This window comes from Chenopodium quinoa, unplaced genomic scaffold, assembly GCF_001683475.1.
Source record: "Chenopodium quinoa cultivar QQ74 unplaced genomic scaffold, ASM168347v1, whole genome shotgun sequence".
NCBI lineage: Eukaryota > Viridiplantae > Streptophyta > Magnoliopsida > Caryophyllales > Amaranthaceae > Chenopodium > Chenopodium quinoa.
Window position 1 is genome coordinate 28,001 of NW_018745413.1, and position 16,647 is coordinate 44,647.

Genomic DNA, 16,647 nt, shown 5'->3' on the forward strand with positions numbered 1-16,647 from the left:
TGTGATCATGACTTTCTCCCCTTTTGTTTTTCTATGTTTGGTCTGTGATTACGGTCACTTTTTGAGACCTTTTTCAATAGCATTTGCCATTTAAAAATATCATTAAATACAGAATATGTTTGTGTTAATAGATGGACGAACGTTCTTTAGGCAGAACTTTTGTGAAATTGTAGTAAATGGTCAATGATTGGCATGGGACATCTGAGACCATTATTTTCATTTTCTTTTACTCAATGATGTGACTCTAGTATTTGAGGTTATTATCCAATTTTATATTCAATGTGCTTTGCCATTAGCTTCCAACTATATACACTTGGTTGTTGAGACTTTTAGGCAGATGTGTTGAATAAGTTAAGGGGTAATGATTCTGAGATGATTGTTTTCATATTTATGTTGTCATAAGTGTGTGAGCAATTAAGAAAATGAAATGCACAAGTACCTTTAACTAAATATTTTCATTAAATATTAGAAATATATCATATCATTTCAAATCCATACAAAAAGTTTTTAAGTTTACTACCCCCAACCAAAATAAGACAAACATATTATATTCTTTCATTTACTTCTAGAAATTGTAATGTTGTGCCCAAAAATTTATTTACACTACATTAGTTGGGATATGTACTTCACTTCTTCTGTTTGGATGATGAAGCTTCATGGTCATTAGCACATACTTTTGTTCCATACTCTGATATGCATTGTGATTTATTCCATAATGTTTCATCATTTACCAGTGATGCCTAGTAGGCTAACTCTTCATTCATATCTTCCTGGTACGCTTCAGCGTATTCCATGTTGTCTTCTTCTTCAATTTCGACCCCTACAGTGACATGTTCTTGCATATTTACAATATCATTTGGTGTAACATGTTTCTTACTTTCTATTGAATTGATCCCTGCATCCTCTGTTAGATCGATTGGTGGGTTACCTACATCCCCATAACATGCTTCCCATGATTGTAGCACAACCCAAGTTGGTGCATGCTGCCTTTCTTCTAATTTCCCTTCCTTGAGAAATTTTTCCTTGTATATATGTGTGTTGGTGTACTCATTGCCTCCTTTCACCTTCAACACCTCATTCATTACTTCTTGTAATGTAACCCACACAAAACACAATGTTTGAGGATCTAACTCATAATATGCTTCATTAATTGCTGCTAGTAGCTCATCAACATTTTTTGGCATCTTCTTATGTTGAAGTGACTGTATTGAATTGAAAAAACCTAAGTCCAATATGTTTAAATCTGGACTATTAGGTGGTTGCTGCACTAATATGAATGTGAATTCCCCTTGTTGGTAAACTTGTTGCCACTCAGGATCATCTTGTTTGATATGTGTTCTGCAATTATCTTGTTGTATGTAAATTCTCTTTAAAGTGCCATCATTTGGCCATTTAGCTTTGATTGCTGGAACAATTTTGTCAATGAGCATCCTTCTTGTTGTTTTTAGTAACTGATTCTACAACTTTGGTGACCATTGTCCCTTTTTCTCTATACTTCAAATTCCTATTGGCTGGCTCTTTAAAAGTGAATAGGAATATGCCAAATCTCCCATCAAAGTAAAAACTTCCATCATGTCTGAACCTTGGTCTATCTGTTGCTGATACAAACATATAGCCTGGCCTTTGGTATTTGTGTTCTTAATTGCCCTGTTCTGTGTTCACCTTTATCCGATCTTGCTAAATAATATCTCTAGCTTTTCTAAGTTAAATTAAACAATTATTCATCAATGAGGACGAAGTCATACATTGGATAATATCTTGTTTTTGTCCATGGTGTTGATGAAGGAGTTATGTCTTCGATAAGTGCCATTACTAGATATATCAAGGATCACTAATTATGGAGATAATAAGTTCGTTCTTTTGGGTCGTCATTATCTATTGATAGATTATGATAAATGATCTTTGGGCTAGTCAAATAGTCCAAAGCCCTTTAGAATGGATCCTATGAGGTCACACAACAAGAGTATTGGGTTAAACAAGTTAGAGGCCCATTAATGGGCCTCATAAGATTATGACAAACCATAAAGGTGTTGGGCTAGAGTAGGTTGATTAGGAATAGGAGTTTGGGCTTGACATGGACTCTTATTTAGAGATGTGATCTATAAATAAGATCCATGACTTAGATTGACATAACAATTGACAAATCAGTTGATTGTAATTCAAGCAACCAAGTCCCTAAAACCATAATCCTCGATCTCTCTCTCACTCACGACCCTCTCTCTCTCCTCCCCCTGTCCGTACGGCCGCCCCCTTGTGGTGGTTCGTGTGGTGGTTCGTTGTTGGTTTGTTGCTCTATCTTCTCCTTAGAAGGTCAATGGAAGGGTTTAATTGCAACTAACTAGCATTAGTGGAGGTTTAATCCGTGCTCATGGACCAAGTAGAGGAATCACACTTGAGGTTCTTTGTCTCCCTTGTTCTTGCTCGATCATACGTGGAATCACGCTTCAAAGGTATAATTACTTATTCTTTATGTGTTATGAATTGATCTTGGTTATTAGATGCTTATGAATATGATTCATGAAATTCCGCTTAGAGTATCTAAATCCCTACATTGGTATTAGTTAGACTATGCATGTACATATATTGAATATTAATTCTTTGATAGTTCACAATTTTAATTCAATTAGGAGGGAGAATAATTTAATTATGGGTCGATTAGTATTTTAAATGTGATTTAACATATAGAATCATTAAAAGTTGTTTAATTTGCTCAAGAATTAGCCTAAAAGATCCGAAATTATGCCCTAATGTGTTCGAAAATTTGAACCCCTTCATACCCTAATTCGATTTTTTCGAGAACCCTAAACCCCAAAATTGTGATTTTGTGTTTTGGTTTTGATTTAATTCGAATCCTATGTGATTTATGATTTTAATCTATTTGATTTCATGTTAAATTATGAATTTTTCATGATCAAATTATTTAATTTAAGAGTTAAATTGAATTGGGGATTAATTTCAAGAATAACCCTAATTTCAAGATTGAATATGATTTAATTTTGAAATTAATTGGACCACATTAAAATTAATTTATTTTTTAACAAAAGAATTGTTTTACTTTTAATTAAAAAAAGGTTAATTTTTAAATTACCACCCAAAAATATAACCATTTTCGAACTAATCACCCGTTTAATTTTTTATTTTAAGTTACCACCCCTTAAATTAAATAAATGCTCAGATTGCCACCCATTTCAAAAAATCTGGTGGATTTTTCGTCTGTAGGCTCCACCTAACACTTATTTTGACCCTTTTGAGTGATTTTTTTCCCCGATTTTTCTCTTTAAAAACGCTCTCTATACTTTAATACAAATTTCCTTCACCAAATTCTACCAAATTTCAATGAGAAAAATGTGAATTGAAGTTAGTAGAGCGTTTTTAAAGAGAAAAATCGGGGGAAAAAAATCAATCAATAAGCGCTAGGTGGGGCCCACAGATGGAAAATCCACCGGATTTTTAAAATAGGTGGTAATCTGAGCATTTATTTAATTTAAGGGGTGGTAATTTAAAATAAAAATTAAAAGGGTGGTTAGTTCGAAAATGGTTACATTTTTGGGTGGTAATTTAAAAGTTTTCCTTACAAAAAAGAGGTTTTGTGTACGGCAGCCGCGGCTGGGTGGCGCAGCCATGGCGGCTGCCGCTGCAGGTGGTTCAGAAAGAGGGGTGGGGTGGGGTTGTAGGTCACAGATCAGGGGCAGCAACAGCAGCACTGTGCAACAGTTGCGCGACACTGCTGCTGCTGTTGTGCAGCGTACAATAGCCGGTGTACGGCCACCGTGGCTGGCTTCGGCTGGCCACACTACGGTGGCTGGCTTCGGCTGGCCACACCACGGTGGCTGGCGCAATATTTTTAAAAAATAAATAATTTATTTAATAAAAATCAGATTTTAAAATAAAAAAGGATAAGTTTTGATTTTAAAAAATGTTTATCAAAATTAAAGTTGCTAATTTTGTAAACTTTGGATAATTATTGAGCAAAAGATTCTATATGGATAATAATTGGTTAAATAATGTGATTATCCCATAATTATTTTAGGATAATAATTGATTTAAAATTATGTGATTGTCTAGCCAATTAGGATAGAATCTCCTATATTAGTTAGGATAATCATGGAAATAAATATGATTTATCTTCCAAATTGAAATAGGATTTGATTCTATCTCATACATAAGATAGAATATATGATATTTTATGATTGGTAATGAATAATACTTCCTCCGTTTCTATTTAGTTGACGTGTTTGATTTAGGCACATATATTAAGGAGATGAGAGAGAGTGGGAGATAATGAAAAAGAAAGTGGGGTAGCTTGTAAATGCAAGGTAAAAAATTTACCCCAAAAGGAAACGTGTCAACTAAATAAAAACTTCCTAAAAAGGACTAAAAAGAAACGGAGGTTGTATATGATATTATCTAATTGCAGTAATTTAATTGAAATATGAGATATTTAGAGCCATGTTTACTTAATTGTGAACATTTGATGTTGTAGTTTAAGAAAGCATGATAAGGGATGTATTATATGGCGTTTATAATATATGATGTTATTTATTGCTATATATAGACTACTATGGCCTAGATAGAGTTGTCAAAAGCTGACCTGACCCGAAATACCAACCCGAACCCGATTATTACCCGACCCATCTGAACCCAAAAAAATGGTGACCCAAACCCGACCTGACCCGACTTGAAACCAACCCTAGACCCGAGTTGACCCGAGTATGTAAGACCCGAACCCGAACATGAACCCACCTGGAGATGACCTAACCCGAATGTAACAAGTAAATTATTGACTTGAACTAAACCCGACCTGAACCAATATTGACCCAAACCCGTCAAAACCCGAAGTTAATCCGACCTATTACTAACCCGACCTGAATTCAACCCGACCCGAATTTAACCCTACCTGTTACTAACATGACTCGAAATTCAACCCGACCTGTTACACCCAACCCGAAATAAACCCGAATTGTTATTGACCCGTCCGAAATTCAACCCGACTTGTTATTCACATGACCTGAATTTTACCCAACCTAATACTAACATGACTCAAAATTCAACCTGATCGGTTACTAACTCGACCCGAAATCAACACGACTTGTTATTGACCCGACCAAAATTCAACCCAAGTTGTTCTTGACCCGATTTCAAATCACCTTAAATTTAATTTAGACCACCTTATTATTGTTAATCAAAGCATTTTGTTTGCGGTGACTAAGTCGGTCCAGCAAAAGAAAGAAGCATGATCCCCAAATTTAAGAGTTAAATATATTATATATTTGTTGTTTGGTCAAAGGAGATAATTAGCTTCCTAAATTATAGGCTATAATTCCCTAGTACGTTGCCATATATATTGCTATATAGTCAAAGGAAATAATTAGCTTGATAAAAATGATAATTATCTATTTACCATTAGTTAGAGTTTAACCTATAATTATGATTGACAAAGGCATGTACATTGTATATATGTAGTCTATAAGATGAATAGGATCAATGTTTAGTTATTCCTAGAACATATAGATAAATGGTAGTTGATATGATTAAAAGCCTATATTCAAAAAGTTACTCATAGAGTTGAACTCAACAAGTATAATTACTTAATCGTACATAGTAATTGACCCGAACCCGAACATGACCCGACTTGAAAATGACCCAACCTGGACATAACCCGCAAATTATTGACTTGAACCAAACCCGACTTGAACCTGGACATGACCCAACTTGGAAATGACCAGACCTGATTGTAACCCACAAATTATTAACTTTAACCAAACTTGAATTGAACCTGAGAATGACCCGATATAGAAATTACCCGACCTGATTATAACCCACAAATTATTAAATTGAACCAAACCCGACTTGAACCCAAGAATGACCTGACTTGGAAATAACCCGACCTGAGTATAATCAACAAATTATAGACTTGAACCGAACCCAACTCAAACCCGAGAATGATCCGACCAAATTCTAATATTAACTTGAACAGAACCCGACACAAACTCGAGAATCACCCTAACCCGTTTTAACCTGTACAAAAACTCGGCCTATTATTCACCCGACCCGGATGTAACCCGACCTGTTATTAACCAGACCTAAACTCGACCCAAACCCGATAAGATGTATGACCCTAAGTGACTCTACTCAAGCATGACCCAACCCGAACCCGACCTGCATAGGTAACGACATTAAACCAAATTTACCCAACCCAAGTTGACCTGACTCATTCTCACCCAACCTAAACCTGACCCTTTTACCCGAATTAACAGCTCTACCATAGACTCTAAATATGGTATGCGCATTGTTTCGTATTTTTGTAATCTAAATACGGTCTGCGTACCGTTAAATATTTTTGTAATTTATTTTATTTTATTTAAGTAGTAGATATAATAGAATAGTATTACAGGTTGCAGTTGATCCAAGAAGCCAATGGAGTGAAGGCCCAAAGGAGCTAGACGGATGAGATCCATGAAGGTTCAAGTGGGAACTTTACTTTATTAGTTTTTTAGGATTAAGGGGTCATACTATGTCATGTTTTATTTATGCATTAGTATGTTATGCATGCTAGATATTATTGATGTTTTTGATGATGCGCTAGAGTTCACTAAATAATCACAACATAATAAATCTAGGTCCTGGTAATATTGAGGTTGCTTTTCCAATTAAAAACCCAATAAGCCCTCGATATTTATGATAGGTCATGCCAAAGCTGGGTGTCATTTTATATCTAGGGAGAGTTGGGGTAAATCAAGTTTTACAATTTTAATTGGTTATGCTTAAAAATGTTACCTAAAGAGTTTAGAACCTAGAAGCAAAGGGTAATAATTAAACATGTGATGATTAATTATTCAACCAAGAGTTATAAGAGTTGTAATCAGTAAAGAGTTTACTCACCTTGAAATTGTAATGGTTGATGGCAGGGCCAAAGTCCGATCAATTATTACACAAATAAAGGGTCTTGGAATCATTTAATTCAATTGGGATTAATTAATATTGAATAAAATGTTTTAAAGTTGCCTATATTAATACGCTAAAGGTGATTTAAATTTTATTAAACATAATTATTGAACTTTGACTCATTTTGATTTTGTAGATGAATAGCTTTAACGACAACATTAATTTTCCAACCAAACTGAAAACAAGGCTTAATCTCAGAAACTTCAGGGATTGGGAAGAAGAGCTAAGAAATGTTCTTAGGAGCCATAGACTTGAGGCTCGATTTTACGTTCCCATTTAGAGCAGATTCACAATGGGTTTCACTCCTGATAAGCATTCTAAAGATGTTTCGGATGCAGAGAAAATCAAGGAACTCATATTGGCATCTATTCCAACTTGTCGGAAAAGAAGGTTCAAGGACTATAAGTTGACCAATCTGCACAATTGTCTTCGTGCCATCTGTCGAGGTAGCATTGGGCATTAGGAAGCGGAGGCATCAACGATGAGAATGTAAGAGAGATCGTTAACTCAATCCCTCCAATGTACTACTCCTGGACTGATAATGTAAGGTATGAGACTTACAATATTCATTGTAAGATAATGGCTAAAAAACTCATTCCTGGTCAGTCAGTTAGAGACCATGTGAAGGAACTGATTGATTCATTCAATCGGATGAATATCTTAGGATGACCATTTGATGATGACTTCGCTCATGACACTATTCTGTTCTCACTCCATGATGGATTTAATCTAGTCAAGCTTATTCATGATGATGAAGGCTCGACAGTGACACTAGTCAACCTTTTGATCAACCATACAGAGGAGTACTTGAAGAAGGAGGGAAGCCAATGCTTCTATTGCGATAGGTGGTCTTGCCACACGCTAGGGTGTCCCCATTACACGCAAATGAAAACGAAAGGTAATGATTTACCTAATGGTTTTGTTGTTGATATCAATCTTACCTCTTCTAACAATTGGGTATTCTATACCAGTTATGGTGCTCACATTGTTAATAACATGCAGGGCTTGACAGAGTGTAGGAAGTTAGCTAAAGGGGAAGTCACACTTTAAGTATGAAATGGAGCAAAAGTTGCTGCACTTGCTATTGGAAACTATCATTTGATACTTCCGTCTGGTCTTATTTTGGTGCTTAACAACTGTTATTATGTCCCTACTATTACCAAGAACATTATTTCAGTTCCTGTTTTAGATACTGAAGGTTTTTCTATTGAAATAAGAGACAAGAGCTGTTTTATTTCAAAAGAAAATATGTTATATGCTAACGCAAAATTGATTAATGGTTTGTATGTCTTAGATTATACAACTCATGTTTACAACATAGATTAGAAAAAGCGTAAAACAGTTGAATCAAACAAAACCTATTTATGGCATTGTAGGTTAGGTCATATAAACCAATCGCGCATCCAGAAATTACAAAAGGATGGGCTCCTAAATTCATTTGATTATGAATCATTTGAGAACTGTGAGTCATGCTTGTTAGGTAAAATGACCAGGTCACCTTTTACTAGAAAGGGTGAAAGAGATAATGACCTTTCGGGCCTCAACATCGGATGTATGTGGACCAATGAGTTCAAAAGCTAGAGGTGGTTTTAAATAATTCATTACTTTTATTCATGATTTAAGTAGGTATAGATATATCTATTTAATGAAGTATAAGTCGGAATCCTTTGAAAAGTTCAAGTAAGGAATTCCATAATGAGGTACAAAACCAACTTGGGAAGACAATTAAAGCATTGCGATCTAATCGTGATGGTGAATATTTGACCCAAGAATTTGATGAACATCTGATTAATTGTGGAATAATTTCACAGTTAACTCCTCCATAAACGCCACAGTTAAATGGTGTTTCAAAATGAAGGAATCAAACTTTACTTGATATGGTTCAATCCATGATGAGCTTTGCTGATTTACACATATCGTCTTGGGGATATGCATTAGAAAAAGTTGCAAACATACTGAACAGAAGCTCGTCCAAAGCTGTTGAGATGACTCTATATGAGTTATGGACTGGAAAAGCTCCAAAGTTGTCTTATCTCAAGATCTGGAGATGTGAATCCTATGTAAAACGTTTACAAGGCGATAAACTAGAGCCTAAATCAGACAATGTTTCTTTGTGGGTTATCCCAAAGAGACGAAAGGGTATTACTTCTACAATCACGAAGATAACAAAGTGTTTGTTGCTCGCGATGGTGTCTTTCTAGAAAGAGAGTTTCTTTCTACAAAGTCAAGTGGGAGTAAAGGGGTTCTCGAAGAAATTCGAGACGAGCAACAAATGGATGTGGATAACACCACATTAGAAGCAAGGGCGCATGAGTCGACTAATACGACAAATCATGTGTCGGAGCAAGCTAATTCAACTAGCGAGACTCCTATCGTTCCACTTGAATCTAATTCTTGCGAAAATCTTCAAAGAGTTGAAGAGAATATTTCTATTGTTTCTCCTACCCCACGTAGGTTTGTCAAAATAAAAAACAAACAGTTTGTTAAGGTTCTGAAAACTGAGGATTCTGAAATATTCTTATTGGAGAATGAAAAACCCGCAACCAACAAGCAAGCTTTGGCGAGCCCCAACTCAGATAAATGGCTTGAGGCCATGAAGTCCAAAATGGAATCAATGTCTGAAAATGCTGTGTGGACCCTTATAGACTTGCCTTATGGGGTAAATCCATTGGATGAAAGTGGGTCTACAAGATTCATAGTATTGACTACATCCACAAAGAAAGACTGGTTGCAAAAGGATATAGACAGATTCATAGTATTGACTATGATGAAACCTTTTCCCCAATAGATATGCTTAAGTCCATTCGGATTCTTCTAGCGATTGCTGCATTTTACAATTATGAAATCTGGCAGATGGATGTCAAAACCGCCTTCTTGAATGGGTTCTTGACAGAGGAAGTGTATATGACACAACCTAAGGGTTTTGAAGATCCAGAAAATTCTAGAAGGTATGCAAACTTCATAAATCCATTTATGGATTGAAGCAAGCATCAAGGATTTGGAATCTTCATTTTGATGAGGCGATCAAACAGTTTGGCTTTCTCAAAAGCGAAGAGGAACCTTGTGTATACAAGAAGTTCAGTTATAGCAGTGTGGTGTTCTTAGTCTTCACTACAAGAAATAAGCCTATTTCCGATGGCTTAAATCCATCGGAAAATCCTCAAACACCGTCGTAAATCTGATTTCCGATGGTTTTCCATCGGAAAATGGTTGTCGGAAATTCCTTCATCAGAAATTTCCACTTTTCCGATGGAAAAGCCATCGAAAAACAGTTTTCCGATGGTTTTGATGGCCATCGGAAATATTTTGAATTCCGATGCCCTTAATTCCATCGGAAACTTCCGATTGCTAAACCGTCGGAATATTCCGATGGTCAGATAAATTGTCGGAAATTTCCGACGTCCATGCCAGCGGAAGTTACAACAGAAATATATAACAAAAAAAGCTGCCCATACCCCTCCCCCTCCCCGTCCCCGTCCCCCTCCACCCTAGAACACCCCTTTAACCACCATCATCCAAACCAAAATTTGCAACCCACAACCTAAAACCGCCTAAACCCACTTACCGTTAACCATAACAATAAAAATTTACATTAAAATTAATAATTAGGCTTACAAAAAACATAAAAACACATAAAATTTTTTTTAAAAAAAATCAACAACCAGCCACTCACACCACCACCCTCTCCCTCTCCACTGCCACATAAACCCTCTACTACCACCTCTTCCACAATAACCCTATCCAACCACACTATCTAACCCATATTGAATCTAACCCACCCCGCCCATCCTCACGCTAATTAAACGCATGTTTACCGACCTTGCGTAACCACCACAACCACCACAAATTCACACCCAACAACTCAAAACATTACAAAAATAAAGGAAGCATAGCATCATTAGAAGAAAGAAATAAAAAAAATACCTTTAAATCGACCATAAATTCATCCAAATTTCCTTAATAAGGTCATACCTTCGAATTTCACTTTGAATTTGGTTTTATGAGGCCAAATTCGACCATGAAAATTCTGGATCTTGAGTTTTCATGGTCGAATTTGGACTTAAAAACCTTAAATTTGTTTAAAATCTTACAATTAAAATCTTACAAAAAAAAGCTACGGCGGTGCGACAATTGAAGAATGACAGAAGATGCGAGTAGAGAAAGAGGATGTGAAGAGAGGAGGGGAAATGAGAAGAAGAAAATAGAGAGAATAGGAGAGGAGAAGAAGGGGAAATGAGAACGAAGAAGAGAACATCGAGAGGAGAGAGAATAGAAGAGGGGAAATGAGAAAGAAAGAAAGTATGGGACGGTTGCTGTAAGAGCATGAATATTGGAAAGGATGGTTTTATCCTCTCATTCATTCTCTCTCCTTACCCTATTTTGACACCTCACACTCTCTTTCATCCACCTCATTTTCCACTATCTCTTTCCTCCCTTCAATCCTCTTCCATTTATTTTTCCCACATCAAAGGTTATCCTCTTGATATATTTTATACTATAAATATGGCCCCACCATATTATTATTCATTATTTGTTATTGATAAGATCTAATAATAATAATAACATCAACATTAATAATAATAATAATAATAATAATAATAATAATAATTAATATTCCATAATTAGCATACATAATAAAAATTACCATACTTTACCAATATTTTGATACAATAACACATGGAATTAGGAATAAAAACACTAATTGATACACTAAAGTACAACAAATACAAGAAATTAAAGTCAAATAAGTAAATATCCTCCTTTTTCCTTACCGATTACTAGTATGCCCAAATCTTGCCCACAAATAAGTAAATATTCATGCCCAAATCCTGCCCAAGGGGGGCGTATACAATTAGGGTCTCAATTTTTTTTTAATTAAATTTATTTCCGATGGTTTATTTCATAAAATCAATCATAAATTTCCGATGGCTTTCAAAACCGTCGGAAAGTTTGTATTTTTCGATGGTTTTAAGCCATCGGAAATTTCCTATGGCTTTTAAAACCATTGGAAATTTCCTATGGCTTTTAAAACCAACGAAAATTTTATACTTTTCGATGGTTTATAAAACCATCGGAAATTTCATTTGGCTTAAGCCGTCGGAAATACGGTTTTCGATTCTTTTTGAGGCCATCGGAAATTTTCGACGGCTTTTAAAACCATCGAAAATTACGATTTTTCGACGATTTTAAATGGCCATCGGAAGTAATCCATCAGAAATAGGGAGTTTTCTTGTAGTGCTCGTATGTAGATGACATACTACTCATGGGGAATGACATACCAATGCTTGAGTCATTCAAGGGATGGTTGAAGAGTTGTTTCTCTATAAAGGACTTGGGTGATGCCGAGTAAATTTTGGGAATCAAAATCCATCGAGACAGGTATAGAATGATAATTGGACTTAGTCAAGAGACTTATATTGATAAGGTTTTTGACAGGTTTGAGATGACAAACTCCGAGAGAGTATTTCTCCCCATGTCCCATGGCATTACGCTTAGTAAATCTCAGTGTCCGGTTATGCCAGATGAGATGAGACGTATGGCTATCATACCTTATGCTTCGGCAGTAGGGTTGATAATGTATGCCCATGATTTGTACAAGGTCGGTGCATATTGTAGACACTCATTTGTGTCTCCCCAAAACCAAACCCGGTGATGATTACCTTTCACGTCGAATCATAATCGAATGAAGAAAAAGTGTGGAAAGTCTAGTGTTGCGGATAGTTTTAATTTCTTTTCTCTTCTTTCTTTTTTTGAAAATCTATTTTAAGAAAACAACCAATCCAGTTTGGTTGGTCCATGATATGGGTCTGTTAATAGTGTAGTTGGATAGGGCTTGAAAAGAGCTTTCCAACGATATATTATAAGCTCAATTCCGATGAATAATGAGGAAGTTATGGCCAAATTACTAAACTAGGCCCGATTTGAACCTTATATGCGGCCCAATGATCTAGAGGAGGGTCTGATACGGATTTATCATTCCTAATGCAATTAGGAATGGTTTTAGGTTTCTAGATTCTTCTAGAAGGTTCTTTTCATTCCTAATTCAATTAGCATTGATAAATTGACTTTTGTTGACTTTTTAGAGTTTTAATCAGAATAAAAGAATGTTTTTGAGGAAAATACGATTTTATCCTCCCGTACGGTTAATTTCTATCTGATTTTAGAAAACGCGTCAAAATCCTTATTAGCGCCTGGCGCCTGCGCTAGTGTCAGCGTCTGGCGCTAACTTCGTTTTTTTGCGTCAGAACTCTGGTTCGATTTTCTATATTTTAGCTGATTTTCTCTATAAATAGCCTCCTAAAAACTTCGTTTTCAATCATCTACAAGACCCAATTCTCATCTACAATCATCAACTTTCTAATTCTTTCTCTCTCTAAACTAGAATTTTTTCTCCCTCTCTCTCTTTTCTAAACCTACCCCTCTTTTACAAACAAAGTTCCGCACTCACAAGACCTAAATACACCTAGCCAAGTTCGAAGTTGCCTTCGCCCTAGACGTGAAAGGTTTTAATTTCTGAGGGTTTGGTCCCAAATCTCTATTTCAATTATTATTTAATTTATTTATTTGTTTATTATTTTCCTTAAAGTTACTAACGTGTGTATTTTGTTATTAGAAAGAGGTACGAGGCATCCAAGTAAGTACTTAAGTGGTTTTTATTGATATTATGATGTAGAAATCATGCTTAGATTGTTATTATGATTCCTAATGTTATGTTAGGGCGTTTTGATCTTCCCAGTATCATGTTTAGGGTAACTCTAAAATCAAGTATGATTAAAAGTATGATGCCTTTTGAATTCTTTCCTAATATATTCATGTTATTATCATGTTAGGGCTATATATTTGTTCTTTATTGTTTAGTGACATGCTAGGGTTTGTTATTAATCTTGTTAGTATCATGCTTAGGATCTTACTATTATTATGCTTTAACATGAATATAATAATAATAATAATAATAATTATTATTATTATTATTATTATTATTATTATTATTATTATTATTATTATGTTGCTTGATGATTATTTATTGCTTGATCACACCTTTTATGCATGTTTAAAGGGAATTTGTACTTGTAATCACGTTTAATAAGATAATTAATAATCTTGTTTAGGGTTAATTTGATTATAATTCAAGTGATCGCCAATAATAGTTTTATTTGTGCATTAAATTCAACCAACATAGATAAACAGGTTTAGGGTAAACCTATTGATTGCATGTTAGTCAGAAAGCGCACATGAATACGATCAGAATAAAGTAGAGGCCTATTATTAGGGCAGGTTCAATCTCTTTTAGGTTGGATTTGTACCTTCATCCCCGAACTACCAGTCATGGTTCCAGACCTATTGGAGTTGACGATCTCCTGGATCGTTAAGGGGTGTAACATTCACCTCGTGAACGGTTTACAAGTTCCTAAAACTTGTTGGCGACTCTTTTGCTCTAGCTTCCTTCCCTTTGGACGCCACCGTACTTTAGTGTATGATCACAGTGGGGTTCAAGCTAGGGATAATGCTTGAAATATTCCCTACACATATGCTTTAAGCATGTGTAGCAGATTTCAGGCAAATCCTGGTGAAGCGCACTGGACAGCTGCCAAGAACATCCTTAAGTACTTGAGAAGGACTAATGGATTGTTTCTAGTATATGGCGACAAAGATGAATTGGTTGTCAAAGGCTATACGGATGCAAGTTTCCAAACAGACAGAGATGATTTCAGATCCCAATCTGGGTACATTTTCTGTCTAAATGGAGGAGCACTGAGCTGGAAGAGTTTAAAGCAAAGCACTATCATAGACTCTACAACATAATCAGAGTATTTGGCTGCAGTTAAAGCAGCAAAGGAGGCTGTTTGGATAAAGAAATTCCTAACTGAGCTCAGAAAGGAATTGAGTTGCATTGTGACAACAATGGCACCATTACTCAATCAAAGGAGCCAAGGTCACACTTCAAATCCAAACATGTTTAGAGGAAATATCACCTCATTCGAGAGATCGTTGGAAGAGGAGATGTCAAGATGTGAAAATTCATACGGATGAGAATATCGCTGATCCTCTTACTAAACCTCTTTCATTGCCTAAGTTTGAGAAACATGCTAGTGCAACTGGATTGAGGCTAATGATATAATTTAAGTTGTATTAGTATTTGAGAAAAACTTATTTCATATGTAATACATTCATTTGTAGAATTATGTTTAATCAGAAATTCATTATTTATCTTATTTAATTTTGGTTTTGATATTAAATAAAATGTCCAAAATAATTATGGATCGATGGACTCATCAGGTTGATGACATGGTGAATGAAACCCCACAAGGGAACAAAATCCATATATTATTCAAGTTCCTAGTTTGAAAATCATTAAAGTGGACATAAATGATTTTAATGCTAGGACTAGCATGTAATATTGATTGGATAACGCAATTTCATGGGCTATAGGAGCGTTGTGAAGCTTGGTCAATCACATGGATATGCATGTATGATGCATGATTGAATTATAGACCTACTTTAAAGTTCAAGTATATAGCTTCCAGATATATTAGTGCGTGGATTCCTTTGACATGAGTGGAACACTAATTCTATTCAATAATTTATTTGACTATGGTACATTCAAACGTCTTCCCGTTACTGGAGATTATAAAAGGATGTACCCTGGTTAATTCAAGAGTTGAGTGGGAGCTTTGGTTGCAACAAGATTGGATTGAGTCTACCTATTTAATTAGGAATGTGTCTTGGCCCCTTGAAGAGGGAAAATTCAGAAAATGCATGGCCATGCTCAAATGGATTACATGGTAATCATTTGTCTTGTAATTCTAACTCCATATTTCAAGAAAAGATTTGTAGATTAATATGATCATGACATGAGATGCAATCATATTATCAAATCGACACAATTTGACTTAAGGAATTTGAATATTGTGCACTTGTGTCATACAAGTGGGAGATTGAAAGAGTTATGTCTTTGTTAAGTGCAATTACTAGATATATCCAGGATCACTAATTATGGAGATAATAAGTTCGTTTTTTTGGGTCGTCATTGTCTATTGCTAGATTATGATAAATGATCTTTGGGCTAGTAAAATAGTCCAAAGCCCTTTGAAATGGATCCTATGAGGTCACACAACAAAAGTACTGGGTTAAACAAGTTAGAGACCCATTAATGGGCCTCATGAGATTATGACAAATCATAAAGAGTGTTGGGCTAGAGTAGATTGATTAGGAATAGGAGTTTCGGCTTGACATGGACTCTTATTTAGAGATGTGATCTATAAATAAGATCCATGACTTAGATTGACATAACAATTGACAAGTCAGTTAAGTAATTCAAGTAACCAAGTCCCAAAAACCCTAATCCTCTCTCTGTCTCTCACTCACGGCCCTCTCTATCTCCTCCCTCTGTCCGTATGGCCGCCCCCTTGTGGTGGTTCGTGGTTGGTTTGTTGCTCTCTCTTATCTATAGAAGGTCAATTGAAGGGTTTAATTGCAACTAACTAGCATTAATGGAGGTTTAATCCTGATCAAGGGTGGAGACTAGGTTGTAGAAAACTAATCTACCCTCGGTCAAACAAAATTTGTAATCTCTCAACACACCCTTATACCTAGCATAGGAGTAAGTTGAGAGTCGAACCACTAGGAATGGGAGATGAATGCTACTGCTAAAGCTAAAGCTAAGCTATCTCGAAGTAATGAAGTAAGGTGTGTATATTCTAA

At 35.6% G+C, this 16,647-nt stretch overlaps 1 long non-coding RNA gene across 1 annotated transcript; it reads left to right on the forward strand.

Moving 5' to 3' along the window:
- The first annotated feature begins 6,117 nt into the window (after positions 1–6,117).
- LOC110713389 lies at positions 6,118–8,213 on the forward strand. The gene is made up of 3 exons (XR_002509906.1): positions 6,118–6,462; positions 7,082–7,843; positions 7,948–8,213. It is a non-coding gene; the product is annotated as an uncharacterized LOC110713389 (long non-coding RNA).
- Positions 8,214–16,647: the final 8,434 nt, after the last annotated feature.